Source organism: Canis lupus, chromosome 2 (assembly GCF_048164855.1).
Source record: "Canis lupus baileyi chromosome 2, mCanLup2.hap1, whole genome shotgun sequence".
In the NCBI taxonomy this organism is placed as follows: domain Eukaryota; kingdom Metazoa; phylum Chordata; class Mammalia; order Carnivora; family Canidae; genus Canis; species Canis lupus.
The window spans coordinates 50380410-50398505 of NC_132839.1; the positions used below are offsets into that span (position 1 = coordinate 50380410).

The following is an 18096-nucleotide window of genomic DNA, read 5'->3' on the forward strand; positions in this document are numbered from 1 at the left end:
TATGTGCATTTAATCTTTATTTAATAATATGGTTGAGATGTATTAAACAAAACTGAAAAATAGAAGAGTTATTACTTTCCCATTCTACTGGTAAAGAAACCGAGGCTTAGAGAGATAAAGTAACTTGCTTCTCTATCAGTCACAAGTTGTCTAGCCAAGGTAAGTTAGTAAGCGACAACGCCAGGATGCTGACCCAGTTCTGTCTGAAGATGAAGGAGTTAGAAGTCTGGGAGTTAAAGGAGGGACAGTCACTGATGTCCTTAAACATGTCCTGGATGCCTGACTGCTTCGTGGATACCGAGTTTTTCCTGATAGAAATCAGTTAGTACAATACTCAATCCTGCGGAGTTCCTTTGCTTTCCTAGCCTGAAGCAGTGAGAAGAATCAAGACTAGTGGTTGTTCAGCAGCACTGAGCTGGCTGTTGGCTTAAGGAAATTCAGCAAGAGCATCATGCCATCAGTGGTTCAAGGTCAGATGAATTTTCTGTTACTTTCCTTCTTTCTCCTCTTCCAATCCTGGAGGCCTGTCTGGATTGGAGGGACCCCCGCACCCCCCCCCAACTGTGTACCAGGAACCCATCACAGCTGTCTGTGAATGGGTGAGTGAGCTTGGCCACCAGAAGACAGGTCACTGACTTTGTGCCAACAGCCTTTTGTTTGCCAAACACCAAGACGCCCAAATGTCTAGACCTCAGGACATCAGATTATTCATAAAAACTACCTTTTATTTCTCATTTGTTATTATAAAAATGTCATAAATATAAATATTATTTGTTATAATGAATACTCTCTTAATCATAGCTACAGTAATAAGAACTATCGTTTATTAAATGCGTTCTATGCATCAGGTACAAGTATTTTTATTTAATCTCCACATCACTCATCATAGTAGATATTTTATTTCCCTCTAGAGGCTCAGAAGACTTAAAATCTTGTGTCCAAGGTCACTCCGTGACAGGGCTGGAGCACCCAAATGTATGTCCTTACCCACATAAATTCTGCCTCCAGTGCACTAGGTAGCAATCCCTTAGCTCCAGGCTGAGGTCAGAGGTATATGTTTATCAGTGATATCAGTGTCTGCCATCTACATTCCCGCCTAGCTGCAGGTAATAAAGATCACCCATCTATTTTATTAAACTGAATATATTAACATTATTTGAACAGCCATTATCAGTGCTCTGATACAGAGACAGCCTCAGGGGTTATTGACATGCATAGAGTTCTTTGCCTCTGTGCTAAACCATGCCACATTGACATGCTTTTGTAAATTTAATTTTTTAAAGCTCCTATGCGCGTTTTTATCATTTTTCCACCTCCTTCTTCACTGTTAGGTTGTAAGTAGCCACACACATCTTGCGGATGTCCTTATGACTGCTTCAAGGGCAGCGCTATTGACATTTGGGGTAGATAATTCTTGTTTATGTTGGTGGAGGGGGTTGTCCTGTGTGTCTTATGATATTATCATCTTCTGGATGCCAATAACAGCTCTCCCTTCCTCCCTAGTCATGGCCATAAAAAATGTCCCCAGACATCACCAAATGTCCCCTAGTGAGGGGAGAGGCAAAATCACCCCTAGTTAAGAACCTTTATTCTAATAGAACATCCACATCCCACCACACACACACACACACACACACACACACACACTGCACTTCTAATTTGTTCCTTCTCACTGCTACTTAAAGGAAGAATCAGCAAACCAAGCTTACTAGACAGAAACACAAAATTAAATTAAGTAAGCTCTGAGTGATATGGCAAGGAAATCACTGTGAGTAAAAGGCGTGAGCTTTAGCCCATGAAGTTAGTGACATGTTTTTTGTTCTGAGACCTATTTTATTTTATCTACATCTTATATTTCCAGCATCTTCTGAAGAGAATAGGTCCTCAGGTAAGTCCCCACATAAAAGAAAATTTTCTATACATGCCACTCTCGTGATCATGCCATGCTCCTGTCATATTACTTGAATACTCAGTCTGCAAAGCAAAGTATTATCTATAAATCCCCACTTACCCTACAATAGATAAATTCTATACTTTTTCTTGCCCCTGAATCAATAATTGTATTAATTTTTTAAAAACTAGGAGGTGCCCGGCTGGCTTAGTCAATGGAGCATGTGACTCTTGATCTCAGAGTTGTGAGTTCAAGCCTCATATTGGCTACAGAGATTACTTAAAAATCTTTTTAAAATTATTTTAACTGGTTAAAATGTGACTGTAAGGTATATGATCCCTTCTCATGTATCTGCCCATGCACCTGTAAGAGCTAATACTTCCTTGATTCTTGTTGGCACAGATATCTTTTCCTGTTCAAATTCAGAATCTCAGATAGGCTTGCTTTGAGGATGATGATCTCCACCATTTAGAAACTTGCTGCCAATTGCATTTTCAGCTACTAACAGTGGCATTCCAAAAGAATTGATTTCTCTCTCGTAGGAATGGTCAATTTTTTCCTGCTCTTCAGATGTCATCTTGTAGAAAAATGAAACCACTGGGAGTCATTTATATATGCAGTTGTTTGTACTCTTTAGTTGTCTGGGGTTCCTGACTGGGAAGTCAATCCTTACCAACAATACTGATGGAATTGCTGGGTCACAGGATACCCGCAACTTCAACTTCAAGATACGACACCAGTTTGTTCTCCAAATGGCTAAAGCAATAAAAAATTCCAATAGCAGTGTTTTAGAGGTGAGACTACTTCTTTCACAAAAGGGCATTCATTTATACTAATAATATTTGCAAATACATTGACATTTGACATTCTTTACAATCCATGGAGGATGTTTTACCCCTCCAAAGACTTTGTTGACAGATAGATATGCTTCATGTGGGATGGGACCACTCTGTTGAGGAGATAGCATGTTGGTCAATCAATGATTTGTGAGAAAACTTGACCTTCCCTCTGAGGTCATCCAAATGACCTCCCCTTCTTGCCACTCACTGCTAGTTGAAAAGTGACTTTGGAGGAGATTAACTCTTGAATTTTTCCAGAATTCAAAATCATTTCCTTGAGTCATGACTATACCTATAGTAGAAATGATTGAGTGACCACCAAAGATGAGTGACCGCCTCCGTGGAGTAGAATTGTTTCGGAGAAGTGACTATCCAGTAGGCATGATATTCCCAGGCCCAGCTTCTAGGCAGGACTCATGCTCACCGATGAGATATGAGCAAAAGTGATGTTATCTTGGGAAGCCAAAATGATCAAGAAATATGTGTGTCTTCCACACCACACAAGCTCCCTCCCCACACCATTGGCTGAATGAAAAGAACCTTACATACCTAGTGGAGGGCAGAGCCACAAGAGAGAAGGAGCCTGGATCCTGAATTGCCTCATGGAAAGCTTCCTAAGCAGTTTAGACAGGGAATTGAGAAATATATTTTTATTGTGTTAATCCACTGAGAATTGGTGTTAATCCAATCCAGAAGCTAATACTACCCAAATTAATGCAGCTAAAGTAGACTTTTTATTTGAACAAATTTGAATTCCCCCGTTGTTATAAAGAAATATACATACATATTTGTAGCTCTCAGGTTCACAGATGCAGGAGCCAAGAGCCACACATCTTCATTAAGCCAGCATCTTCTTGGTATTTATTCAAAGGAGCTGAAAACATGTTCACCCAAAAGCACACATGGATGCTTATGGAAGTTTTATTCATAATTGTCAAAACCAGGAAGTGACCAAGGAGTCCTTCAGCTGGCAACTGGATAAGTAAACTGTGGTGCATCTGGACAATGGAAAATTGTTCAGCAATAAAAAGGTATGAGCTATTACTCCATGAAAAGACATGGAGGAAACTTAAGTGCATATCACTAAATGAAAGCAGCCAACCTGAGAAGATCTGTGTACTGCATGATTCCAACTACATGACATTCTGGAAAAGACAAAGCCATGGAGTCAGTAAAAGTATCAGTGGTTTCCAAGGGTTAAGAGGTGGGGAAGGGATAAAAGTCAGAGTGTAATGGATGTTTAGGGCAGTGAAACTACTCTGTATGACACTATAATGGTAGATGAGTGTCATTATACACATGTCCAAACCCACAATGTGTCCAACACCAGGAATGAACCCTAATTTTGGATGATAGTAATATGTCAATGTAGGTTTATCAGCTGTAACAAATGTATCTCTGGTGGAGGAGGCTGATAATAGGGAAGCTATGCATATGTGGGGTAGAGGGTATATGGGAAGGAATTCTCTGTACCTTCCTGTTTTCCAATGAACCTAAAATTGCTTTAAAAAATAAAGCCTGGAGCACCTGGGTGGCTCAGTGGTCAAGTGCCTGCCTTTGGCTCAGGTCATGATCCCAGGGTCCTGGGATTGAGTCCCACATTGTGCTCCCCACAGGGAGCCTGCTTCTCCCTCTGCCTATGTCTCTGCCTCTCTCTGTGTGTCTCTCATGAATAAATAAAATATTTTATTTAAAAATAGATCAATAAATAAATAAATAAACCCTATTTTAGAAAACTGAACTGGGGGAAAAAAGGTTAGATCTTTGGATTTTCTCTTAAACCCCTTTGGACTCAAAGCCATTAGACCATGAGAACAGTGAAACCACTGGTCCAATGCTCAGTACATTATAGACATTTAAATGTCAATTTTCCTCATTTACTCAGTTTCTAATCTCTAAGTGAATGATGCATGCTACTCAGACACTATGCATCATAGAGACATAATCAAATGGAAAGAATATAGTCACCAACCACTTGATCAAAAGTAAGAACAGAAAAAGGAAGCCTGCATGCAGAGAAAACAAAGAAATTTCTCTAGGCTACAAGTAAGCAGAAACACTGTCTGCTCTCAACTGGTTCTGCTGTTGTCCTTAGGGTATGGTTACTGTAAGAATTTGATATTGTTTTGATCTTTTTAGAATCCTTTTTTTTTTTTTTAAGTAAGCTCCACACCCAGCATGGAGCTCAGCACAGGGCTTGAACTCATGACCCTGAGATCAAGAACTGAGCTGAGATCAAGAGTCAGATGCCTAACCGACTGAGCCACCCCGGTGCCCTTTATAAGAAACCTTTTAAGGAAAGAAGATATACTTTTACATTACCTTGTGGATTTTATTTTATGCTCATCACTTTAAAATTGATAGTACAGGTTTCCCAATTTCTCCAAAAACAATTCTTATAAAGATGCCACAGTACTCCCTACTTCTTCTTTAGGGGATGGCTCTATTCCTGACCAATATGCCAGCAGAATAGAGTATGTTTGTTAATCTTTATCATTTTTGCTATATGCAAAAGTAATGCACACACTTTATAAAAATAAATTCAGACAACAGAGAAGTGCAAAAAAAATAGGGGGAAATGGAATCATATTGTACACACAGTTTAGCAACCTGCTTTCTGGACGAGACTATTTATCTTGGGTATCTCTTCATGAATGCCTTTTCCACGGTGGGCACCCTTGATACATTTAAAGACCTGAGATCTGGCTTTAGTGACAGGAGTCAGCAACTGGTATACATCCAGCATTTCTTCAGCACTATCTGCCTCCTGATTCCTGCCCATTTCGTGTGAGTGTGGACAGAAGCAGCCAGGCCCAAGGAACTCATCTGTGCAAAGATGCACCCAAAGACGGGTATTCCAACCTTGGGTCACAGCTGGCTGTCCTACAAGGGCCTCTTTGAAGCAGGAACCTGCCAGCCAATACTGCCAGAGAGAAGATGCTAATTATTTGAGCATGGTGGTAACCATTCACATGCAAAAAAGCCATCTATTGTGGAGTTTCTAGCTGTATCACCCAAAGACCTGAGAAGTAAACAGGCAGCAAGACTGAGCCCCAGCCATGGGCAGGATGTACAGGGGTGAAGTTGTCTCCTGCACACACAGTGGTCTTATAACTTTGCTTGGATCACAACAAGTACATACATAGAGGTGATCTCTGCAGCATGCTGAGATGAGATACAAGAGCTGCTCTCAGATCACTATGTTCCATTCCCCCTTCCCTAACATCACTGGGCTTGAGCCAGGAGGATGGCACCCCGTGACAAAGTTGTCTGCTTCAACAGCGACACTGTGTGGCAGGACCAGCAACAGCAGCCAAAAATCCTGGACACTGATTTTCCCATTTTCTCTGCTGGAGATGACAGTAGACAGGAATCATGGAGTACCCCTGCTGGGAGTTATCACAGAAAAGAGGATAGCAGGAAAAGAAAAAATGCATTTTCACTCTAACTAGGACAGGATAATAGAATGATTTAAGTTAAATATTAAAATAAATCTGTATCTCAAACTGATGAATAAGATTGATCACAAAGGCAGCTACTTTTTGTTATGTACCCTCTGACTCAGGAATGTGAGGTGCTTTGCATATGTCAGTTCATTTACTCTTCTCAGCAGAACTTAGAAGATGTGCATTTACTTTCATCATTTAAGGGAACTGTAAGTTAGGAAAAATTAAGGAACTTGCCTATGTTTACATGTGTCAAGATACGGTAAAGTGACTGTTCTGATTTAAAATTGCCTAATCCCCAATCTGTGCTCTCTTCATGATTCCAGAGATACATAAAATAAGCCAATGTCCTGAGAGGGAAGAACAATGTCCCTTATTATATTCTCTGTCCTCTAGTTGTGGAAGGGTCAGGAAAGACCTAAAAGATTCAACAAACCCAAGGATAGCATTCTTACAAATTGAGAATTCCAGTTTGTCACATCACTGGCTCTAGTCCAAACCTTACAAAATACCCACACATTTTCATCCCCAATTTCTCATTGTGACTGGTAGAAATCAATAGTCAAATGTATCAACGGACAGTATTCTTCTTACAATTATGTCATACAAATTTCCTAGGCAATATGCCCAACTTGGTTTAATTTATTTTTATAAATAAGATTATTACAGTTTGGTCTTCAGGAGCTTTGACAAGATTGAAGGTATATTCATCTGGGATTATGTGGTTGCAAAGAAGAAAACACACAAAACTAGTTCGTATAAGGTTGTGAATTTGCTGTATAAAATAATATTTTCTAAATTGTCCATAGCAGCTTTATTCACAATAGCCAAGAAGAAGAAACACCCTAAATGTCCATCAGTGGATGAATAGGTAAACAAAGTGTGGTCTATACATACAATGAAATAATACTGAGTTTCAAAATAGAAAGGAATTCTGACACATGCTATGACATGGATGAACCTTGAGGACACAATGCTAAGCCACATAGGCCAGTCATAAAGACAAATACCATATGATTCCACTTATATGAGCTACCTGGCATCATCTAATTCATAGAGGCAGAAAGTAGGAAGATGGTGGCCAGGGGCTGGGGGAAAGAAAATGGGGAACTAGTGTTTCACAGCTGCAGAGTTGGGGAGATGAAAACATTCTGAAGATGGATGGTGTTGACCGTTACACAACAATGTGAATGTACTTAATGTCACTGAACTGAATGCCTAAAAATGGTTAAGATAGTAAAAATTTATGTTATGTATATTTGCCACAATAAAAAAAAAAGCTGGATATGAGCTGCAGAGAGCAGCCAGCCTGGAGGCGTGATGTGGGGAGGACAGGAGCGGGGCAGAGGATGGCTGTTATTGGGCAGTTAGATAGGGCGCCCCAGGAGGAGCCTCATGGAAACCCAACTGCACATCCCAATGGGTCAGGAGAGTGTATGGCCCTCGGTTGGAGATGGCAGGACAGGGCAGTCCAGCAAGATATCATTCATATAGGTGGACAAAACATTAAACCATATTCTACGTTCCCGTAGGAACCATGTGTGTATAATAAACACACAGAAAAAGATCTGTAAGCATACCACTAACTGCGGTATCTTTGGGAAAAGCAAAGGAGACTTTTAGCTTTCCCTGAATGTTTGGGTCTTTTAATGTCAAGAGTATATTTGTGGATTTATGCAAGTATGTATTTAATATAAGAATAACAAGCTTAAATGATAAAAGGATGGTCTGCTAGTTTCTTTGTTTTAACCATATATGTTAACCAAAATAGCAGTGTCTATTTTGTTTGACAATGTTCACCAAAGACTTTAGGTACCATCTTGGTGCAAGCTCTAACAATTTTCATAGAATTCTAAAAAATTTTCCCTCGGGGACATCACCTTGAGTTGTCCCTGGGGAATGGACGATGCAGGAAAGTTGCTGCTGCAGCTCCCCCTTCGCCGCCCCCTTAACCACCCCCTACCAATACTTGGCATTTGAAGTGCACATACCGAGCAAGCCAGCCTTCTCTGCTCCACCGCCCTGTCCATGCTAAGGCTAAGCAGCTTATCTCTGCCACTCTTGACCTCTCTCTTACTGTGTTTGAAATGTTTTGTGCAACTGGGAGTAAAACAGACTTCAGTGCTTCCTCGGCCACTTGTTCACTGCTCAGAACTGGCATTTTACTTAAAACTCTGTGCTTCCCTATCTGAGTTTCAAAACCAGTGACAATAATAGCGGCTGGTATCACTGGATTGTTGCAAAACCTGATGGAGAATACAGGGATTTAAGATCGTCTACATGAAAACCGGTAGAAAGGGATATTTGTCTTGGGAAACTACTAAAGATTAGCAGCAAACAGACGGTGGCTTGGGCACAACACTTGTTTCCCCAACGAAACTGCAAGGCTGCCCAGGGGATTGTCTGCTGTTTCTCCCACAAAGCTTTCAGACTTGTCTTCATTGCTTATCTCACTTTGGTGTGCCATGAAATGCTCGTCCCAGCAGATGGCACAAGAGAACTGAGTCAGGCAAAAGCAGCCTGCGCATTTCAATATGCATGGTGAACCAAGTTAAAGCACGCACGCCTTCCTGTGCCTCTGAAAAATAGCTCTAGACATTGACTTCACAATAGTTATTGAACTTTCCTAGTTGGGTCTGGAAGTCATCAGGATGACCACTGCATCAAAAAAACTGTCCCTAAGATTCCTTTATTCAAGAATATTCATTCCCTGAGCACCCCTCAAAGTACTGGAGACACAGAGATGGTTACAAAATATACCCTGCCTCGGGCACCTGGGTGGTGCAATCGCTTAAGCACCTGACTCTTGGTTTTGGCTCAGGTCGCGCTCTCAGGGTCGTGAGATCAAGTCCGACATGGGGCTCCACTCCCAGTCCACAGTCTGCTTAAGACTCTCCCCGTGCCCTGAATAAATAAATAAATCTTTTAAAAAAATGTATATTCCCTGCCTGCAGGGAGTTCACAGTCTGACTAAAACCCAGCAAGGAGACGACAGTTTGCTTTTTGCCAGGCAAAATAATGACAACAATTGCCTGAATGTGACAGGATGGGTTCAGGTTGTCCATGTTAGCCATCCTATCTGCTGTAGCCATTCAGTCTGACCCAACTGACTCAAGCCCAGCTCATCATCTCTGGCCCAGGTTACCCCAGAGACCTACTAAGAGAACTCCCCTCTAGTTTTATTTATTTCAAATTCATTCTCAGGATAATCATTCTTAAATGCAAATATCATTATAATATGTATACCACCTACTTTAAAAGATTTAACAGCTCTTCACTGACCTCATAATAACACTCCTATCCTTAAACTTACTTAAAAGGCCTTTCAAGATCTGACCTCTGCTTTTTTTCTCCCCCTTTTTCCTGCAATCTATACATTAACCCAAGAGATATACTTTCAATTTCCCAAATGCTTTTTATCCCCTGCTGGTCTTTGTCCAAGTTGTCTTTCTCTCTACCTAGAACATCTTAAACTAAAACCCATCCCTTCTTACCAGCTGTTCTCCTTAATCTGGCTTACTAGTATATAAACCTCAAGTTTGAGATTAGATGTTATTTCCCTTGTAAAACTATCTCTTATGGTTCAAGACTGGATGGGATAAACCTCCTGGGACCCCCTCACTACCTCCATCTTCCTAGAATTTACCATATGTCTTCATACTAGGTCTGCCTACCTTCCCCATCTACTGAAGCTCCTTGAGGACAAGACTATTCCCTCTTGCTCAACAATGTATCCCTACACACACAGTTCTTGGGACAGAGCAGCACTCAATCAAAATTCACTGAGTACATGAAATCATAAAACACAAATGATACCATTCAAGAAATCTTAAGACCTTTGGTGCATGAGCAGTTCTTCTGGTGTATGTCAGCCATGATTCCTTTTCCCCAAGAAGTTGTCAACCACACATGCTCAGATAACACAATGGGCTGAGACATGGAGGTCACCTTATCAATCTTTTCATCCATGGCAAAGAAGTTTTATAAACTAAAAAAAAAAAAAAATCATTTTTGATTTTTCACAGTGTCTTATTATGTCATCCCAAGAAGTTAAAATGCAAAATTTTTAATGCAGGTATCTTTCTCAGAGTTTCCAACAAGTTTAAGGAAACAAACAAGGAATATGGTAAGGCATATAGGAGACAAGCAAAGGTGAGAAATGGTCAACACCCCCAGGCGTGTTGACACAGGAGCAGGAAATAATATTAGTAGAGCCCAATGAGAGCAGGAACCCTGAAGGAAGAGCCATTTGGTGGAGTTGTGCTTATGGAAGGAGGCAACTATAGCCACGGGACACCAAAGCAGGAAGAAGCATGGAAGAAATTTTCAGACCTCTCTTCATCTCACCCTCCAGGCTCCTCCCTTGTGCCTCCCCTGGGCTGAACCTGAAAGCCAACTGATGAGGGAACCTGGCTGCCCCAGTCCATGGGACTCAGCACAGAGGCCATGAATCCAGGGGAAACCAAAGAATAACCGCATCCTTACCTAAAACCACATCCATGAGAGCAGAACTGTATCGTCTCTCTGTCCTTGGAAAAACGGAATTAAACATAAACTGGAGAGATTTTGTGGCTTTTTAAATTACTCCTTTAAATACAAAAAAGAAATCCAGAAATTAATATAATAGACACTCACATTCTACAACCCAAATGTATCACAGTAACTTTTTATCATGACTGCTTCAAGAGTGGTTCTCTTAAGGAAAATAAAAGTGCAGCTAAAGTTAGGAGCACCCACTTACCTTCCTCCCATCCCATCCACTCCTATCTTCTCCTGAGATAACCACGAAATTGATGTGTATTCCTCCACTCACAATTCTGCTACATATTCTTATATTCATAAACAATAAATACCATTGTTTTGCGTCTTTTTGTATTTTGCAAAGTGGTCCCAAAGGATGTGTATCCTTTTGAATCTCATTTGGTACACCCAGTACAATGTTTCTGAGATGCCTGTAGATACACACAGATCTAGTCAGTTTGTTTTGACTTCTATGTGGTTTCTCATCCTATGAATTTTTACATTTTTTGTGATTACCAATAGATTCGAATTTATTTCCACCATCCTTATTTTGCATTTTTTTTTCTATTTATGCTTTTTCCTTTCCTACCCTTTTTTGGTGGAAAAGGAGCATCATGTTGTCTTTATTATCTATTTCCTCTAACCATCTAAGAAATTACAGATTCTGTCTATTTTCTTTTAATTTAGCTTAAATCATTAAAATCTATGGTTGCCATAAAGAAAATATTAGAGGAGCGCCTGGGTGGCTCAGCCAATTGAGTGTCTGCCTTCCGCTCAGATCGTGGTCCCAGAGTCCTGGGATGGAGCCCTGTGTCAGGCTCCTTGTTCAGCGGGGAGCCTGCTTCTCTCTTTCCCTCTACCTGCCACTCCCCCTGCTTATGCTCTGTCTCTCTCCATCAAATAAATAAATAAAATCTTTTTTTAAAGTAAAATATTAAAATGTTTTAACTGTGGATCATCCTCTCATCTTTCATGTTATTATTGTCTAAAATTTTAGTTCCACATCTTTAACCACAAAATATAATCATTTAAAGTTTTATTTTTAGTCAAATTTTATTTAGATTTGCTCACACTTACTAATTGCTTTGTTCAACTTTGTATTCTTGCATCTCAGTCCTTTCTTCTGAACTATATTTTCTTCTCCTTGAAGCACATCCTTTAGTGGCTCTTTCAGCAAGAAACGGTGAGTGATCATTTTCATTATTAGCTAATATTTTGGAAGCACCTGGCTGGCTCTGTCAATGGAGCACATGACTCTTGATCTCAGGGTCATAAGTCTGAGCCCCACATTGGACATAAAGATTAAATAAAATTAAAAAATTAATCTTTATCTAAGTATTTTTATTTTTTCAATTTTTTTATTTGGCCTTCACCCCTGAAAAATAGTTTAGAGAGGATAAAAATCACTGAAGATTGAAGGTTGCATTCCTTAAGCAGCTTGAAAATAATCCTATTGTCTCTGGACTCAACTGTTGCTCATGAGAACTCTGCTGCCATGACATCATCTCACTGTAGGCAATCTATTTCATCTCTCTGGTTCCTCATTTATTTTTTGTTTGTGTTTGCATTTTTTAATGTTCAAAAATAGTTTCAATTTTAAAGAAAATTTGCAAAATAAAAATAGTTCAAGAATATTCATATACCATCTACCTAAATTCACCAACTATTAACCTCTTACTCCTTTTGCTTTATTTGTTCTCTCTCTCTACACACACACACACACACACACACACACACACATTTTTTTCCAAATCACTTGAAGATAAGTCATGCATATCATGCTCTTTACTGCTAAATACTTGAGTGTACATTTCCCTAGACATTCTATTGCATAGCCCACAGTACAGTTATCAACTTTAGTAAATTAAAGAATGATACATTGTATTTAATCTTTCATCCTTATTCTGATTTTTTCAATTGATCCAATAATGTTCTTTTTAGCATCCTCTCCCCTACCCCCAAAGTACACAATCCAAGCTAGTCTTAGGTATTGATTTAGCTGTCATATATCTTTAGCCCCTTCATGACTCTACACTCTTTATACAGCTTTTCTCTGTCTTTTATGACACTTACCATTTTATTACAGCCCCTTCCCAGTGTTTAAATAGAATATTCCTCATTTTTAGTTTCTCAAGTTTATCTCCATTAGATTCAGATGATACATCCTTGCCTGGGAATATCACATCAGTGATGTATCCTCTCAGAGTATAACATTTGGAGGTTCATTTCTACTCTAAAGAAAGGAAGGTTTTTCTCTTTCTTCATTATGTTACTAAAATTGGCAATAAATACAAATTGATTTTATATTAACTGTGATCTTTGTAATTTCACAATTTGAAGGTCATGTTTTTTAAAGATTTTATTTATTTATTCATGAGAGACACAGAGAGGCAGAGACATAGGCAGAGGGAGGCTGCAGGGAGCCTGATGTGGGACTTGATCCCAGGACCCTAGGATTATGTCCTGAGCCAAAGGCAGACACTCAACCACTGAGCCACCCAGGTGCCCCTGAAGGTTCATATTTAGACACTGTTTTCATTAAGCTAGACCCAAAGAAAGGTGTAAGAAAAAGCCAATTTGATTCTTCTTTCAGTCCCTTCAGACCTTCTCTGCAATTCCTTCCCCATTCCAATATGAAATCTCAGATAATAACCTAACAATTACATAATTTTGGGCTAGTCCAATATAAATTCAAAACTGTAAAGTTATTCCAATTCACATCTTCCCCTCTGCAGCTCAGAAAGCAATCTTTAGCTACATTTAATGGAAGTGCAGCCCTGTCCCAATATTGCAGCCACAACTTACCGTTCTGCTACCAGGCAAGAGTGGCTCTACCACGGACTCTTGATGTTAGAATTTTCAGGAATGAGTCATAGACCTTCCCTAGGATCCTCCAATACAGGAAACACATATTGGGCTGGCCAAGCAGCACCACTAAGTCACTTTCTCTTAGCCTGAAATGAGGGCAAAGCATCCTCCTGCTCCTCCTCCACGATGGTCATGAAAACATAGCATATCAGTAACTCTCTTGACAACTCCCTTCTAAGGCTCTCTTCAGAGATGAACTCTCTTCATCTTTACTGTCTTATGTAGGTCAAAAGCAGGCAACTGACTCATCATCAGACCAGTTTTGCAATCTATTAGTGTGTCTTGCATTTGTGACCAAGAAGCTAACTTTTAAATCTAGGTCATAGTTGTCTCCTGTTGAATTGTTCTCAATCTTTTGGTCCAGCTAAAACTAAAAAGAATCTCATTTTCACATGCAGTTAGACATGTCTTTTCTTTTGGAAAAGTCTCTGTCATTCTCTTTTTTAAATACTGCTTTTTCCTAGTCTCTTTTCTCTTCTCCCTTTCTGGAATTCCAATTGGACTTGTGTTGGTCTGTCTCATTCCATAGGCATTCTACTCCCACCTCGAAAACTGTCTTTCATTTTTCCCATCTCATAATCTTTCTGTGGCATTCTAGTAATTTCCTCAGAACAGACTTCCAGTTTCCTAATTATCTCATCAGACCTGTATAGCCTGCTCTTTATCCCATCCACAGAGGGTTTTTCTACTTTCAATGATTATTTTTCATTGTTAAAAGTTTAATTTGCAGGCACCTGGATGGCTCAGTGGTTGAGTGTCTGCCTTTGGCTCAGGTCGTGATCCTGGGGTCCTGAGATCAAGTCCCACATCAGGCTCCCTGCAGGAACCCTGTTTCTCCCTCTGCCTATGTTTCTGCCTCTTTCTGTGTGTCTTTCATGAATAAGTAAATAAAATCTTTTTTAAAGAAAAGTTTAATTTGCTTATTTTCCAAATATATCTTTTCTTATAGTATCCCCTTCTTCCACCATGATTCCCTTCTCTAAAATCTTTTTTTTTTAAGATTTTATTTATTTATGAGAGACACAGAATGAGAGGCAGAGACATAGGCAGAAGGAGAAGCAGTCTCCATGCAGGGAACCCAATGTGGGACTTGATCCCAGATCCCAGGATCGCACCCTGAGCCGAAGGCAGATGCTCAACCACTGAGCCACCCAGGCATCCCTCTTTTTTCTAAAATCTGATTGTTTTACAGATTTTCATTTTGTTATGTCACTCACATCGTTATACAGCTTCATGTCCTTAAGGTCCTAATCCTTCCTTGTGTTGTGTTTGTCTCATTCCTAATGGTGGATGGTTTCCTTACATGAACAGTTTTTTTATTATTTTTTTTTAAATTTTTTTTTAATTTTTATTTATTTATGATAGTCACAGAGACAGAGAGAGAGAGAGAGAGAGAGAGAGAGGCAGAGACACAGGCAGAGGGAGAAGCAGGCTCCATGCACCGGGAGCCCGATGTGGGATTCGATCTGGGGTCTCCAGGATCGCGCCCTGGGCCAAAGGCAGGCGCCAAACCGCTGCGCCACCCAGGGATCCCAGTTTTTTTATTATTATTATTATTTGAGAGAGAGAGGGTGTGGGTGTGTTTGTGGGGGGGGAGGGTTAAAAGGAGAGGGAGAGAGAGAATCCTCAAGCAGACTCCCCACTGAGCGTGGACCCCACCACCACAGGACTTGATCCGAGAACCCTGAGATCATGACCTGAGCCAAAATCAAGAATTGGTAACTTAATCAACTGAGCCACCCAGGCACCCCATGACCTGTTATTTTTTTTTATCATGACTTAATACTTACTGGAGATCTCATGCACCTTAGGTTAAGAAAGTATCCCTTTAGAGTAGTTTTGTATTTGCTTCTACTGGGTACTTTAGAGAGTTCATCTGTCTGAAGCTATCCATCTATAATGCAGTTAACAAAACATTTGCACTCAACATTCACTACGGCACAAGAATGTAGTTTCAGTCCAAAAGAGATTTTTTTTTTACCCAAAACATCAGGCCGAGACAAGCTTTCTTACTGATTTCCTGGGATACTAAGAAGAATTTTCTAATCCCTTTTTTTGGAGAAAGGGTTCATTCCTTGCAATCTGGTTATATGCAGGATGTTCAGTTTCAGTTCTTTGTTTCACATGCTTCCTGCCACTACAGACCCACGTTCCAGAGCTCATACCAAAAACTGATCTTCCCTACATCACTGTTGCATTAGCTGGTGCATTTATTTATTGCTCTCCATGTGAGTTCTCTGCAGTTTTGTCATCTGGGAATCTTACTTTTTCTTTGAGTTTGGCTATGTTTTTATTTTTCCAGATGTTTTGTTTTCAAATTTTCAATAATTTAAAAAGAATAATAGCAAGCTCAGTATCTGTATACCCATCACCGAGATTCACCTCTAATTAAGGAGAGAAAAAGAATGAGCTTGGCTTCCTCTTTACTGAAGTCCCTGTTCAACTCCTTGGTTGGCTTTTTCTACTGAATACAATTCATTTGTCAGTTAGGCGTGTGGCATAGAACTTTCTCCACTCCATAATATGTATGTTCACTCTCTTAATGCTGCCTTTGGATAAGTAGGAAAATCTTAATTAATGTGGTTAGATTTACCAACATATGGGCAGCTCAGGTGGCTCAGCAGTTTAGCGCCACCTTCAGCCCAGGGTGTGATCCTGGAGACCTGAGATCAAGTCCCACGTCAGGCTCCCTCAATGGATCCTGCTTCTCTTTCTGCCTAGGTCTCTGCCTCTCTCTCTCTCTCTCTCTCTCTCCCTCTGTCTCTCATGAATTAATAAATAAAATCTTTTTTAGAAAAAAAGATTTACCAACATATTCCTTTCTGGTTAAGTAATTTTTTTTGGTTCTTCATATGAAATAATTCTTTATTATTTTTTACCTTTATTCTTATATAAATATATGTAGGTGTGTGAATTATATGTATGCACATATATTAATTATATATATAGTTTATATATGTGTGTATTATGTATATTTGTGTGTATATATATGATGATATACTACATATATATTGTTTTTATACACATATATAAACTACATATGTATGGTTTATCCAACATTTCTATACATTTGTAATAGAAGGTGAGGGGATATATTAGCTCAGTCCAGCATTTTTCCAGACCCTACAGTAGTATTGTTAAGGAAAGCAACAAAGAAAGAATAATAAACAATAAAGGGACTTGAAGTTTGGCTCCCATGACACCACCTGCAATATTTGTGTAATGTATGGAAATTATTTCACCTGTAGTGTTTAGTTTAAATTTTCTTCAAAAATTTGGTCACCCTATTTTATGTTTTCAAACCAATTAAATATTAATTGTGGATTCCCAGGTGTATCATTAATCAAGACCTCAAATGCACATCATATTTTCAAAATTGACAAAATTTTAAATATACTTACAACTGGATTTTTTCCTAGGAGAGGGGTTAGGGAAATCTGTTATCAACAGTATCCATTTGTGACTAATAAAACAAGTTTCAAAAGAAAATCTTTTCACTTCTAAGAATCTGCTTTCTGATCAATAGGAGGATCACATAATTTATTATCCAACCAAGACATTTTGATAATGAAAGAAGCTACCATTATTTATTATTCTGGAACAACTGGTATAAACATGAACGGTCCCAGGCATATCTCCATGTGGTTGCTCTATCCATTTAGAAAACAGAATAGCTATACCAAATGATCTCAAAGATTTCTTCTAATCTCCCATTCTATTGCCCTATGAGAAAAAAAATAAAGGAAGAGTTATATTCCTTAAACCCATTTCCTACTCTGACAAATAGGTATGTTGCCCCTTCTATCACGTGATTTAAGTTTTAATGAACAATGCCATGGTGAAAATTTCAATAATTCATAAAGGTGGAGGAAAAAAGGGAGAGGGATATAGGACCAGGAACAGGCTAATTTTCCTTTACCTTTTTCCCCAAGTCATGTAATCATACTCACAACTCCAGTCATGTAACTCGTACATTGTACTTAGTGAGAGGGACAATCTGAGCGTTTAGAAAGTGGTCCATCCAAGTCTCTTGAGTTTACACTCAATATGTCTGCTGAGAATCAAAGTTCCTCAAAACTTCAGTTCTTGCAGCTGTGAAAGCCCAGACACCTCTGATGAAATAAGAAGGCTGGAAACAGATCCACCCACATATAAGTGGTAACTTGGAACTCAAAAGCAGTGGTGTTTAAAACCACTGAGGAAAGAAAACACAATTTAGAATATACTGCTGGGACAATTGACATCATGCAGAAAAGTGACCTATTAGACTCTATCCCACATAAAACAAATTGTAAATGTGAAAAACAGTATTTCTTTCACTTTTGGAATAAAATATAAGAGACTGTAATTTTATGATACTACTGTAGGAAAGTAATTCATAAGGCACACACACAAAAAAAACCCCACGAGAAACCATAAAGGTCAAATTTTATGAATTACAATTATAACCTCCGGATTAAAAAAAAAAGAGGTCCATAACAAAATAAAAGGACAGCCACAGATAAACATATAATCAACAAAGATTAATCAA

The 18096-nt window shown here is 39.2% G+C and overlaps 1 long non-coding RNA gene across 2 annotated transcripts; it reads right to left on the reverse strand.

Moving 5' to 3' along the window:
- On the reverse strand, positions 1-13767 carry LOC140617422 (uncharacterized). Of its 2 annotated transcripts, XR_012017658.1 has the most exons (6): positions 13503-13767; positions 10662-10763; positions 10013-10164; positions 3515-9080; positions 3280-3344; positions 1-2647 (listed from the first exon to the last, which is right to left on the reverse strand). It is a non-coding gene; the product is annotated as an uncharacterized lncRNA (long non-coding RNA). The 2 variants fall into 2 exon arrangements; XR_012017656.1 differs by having other exon boundaries at positions 3280-9080.
- Positions 13768-18096: the final 4329 nt, after the last annotated feature.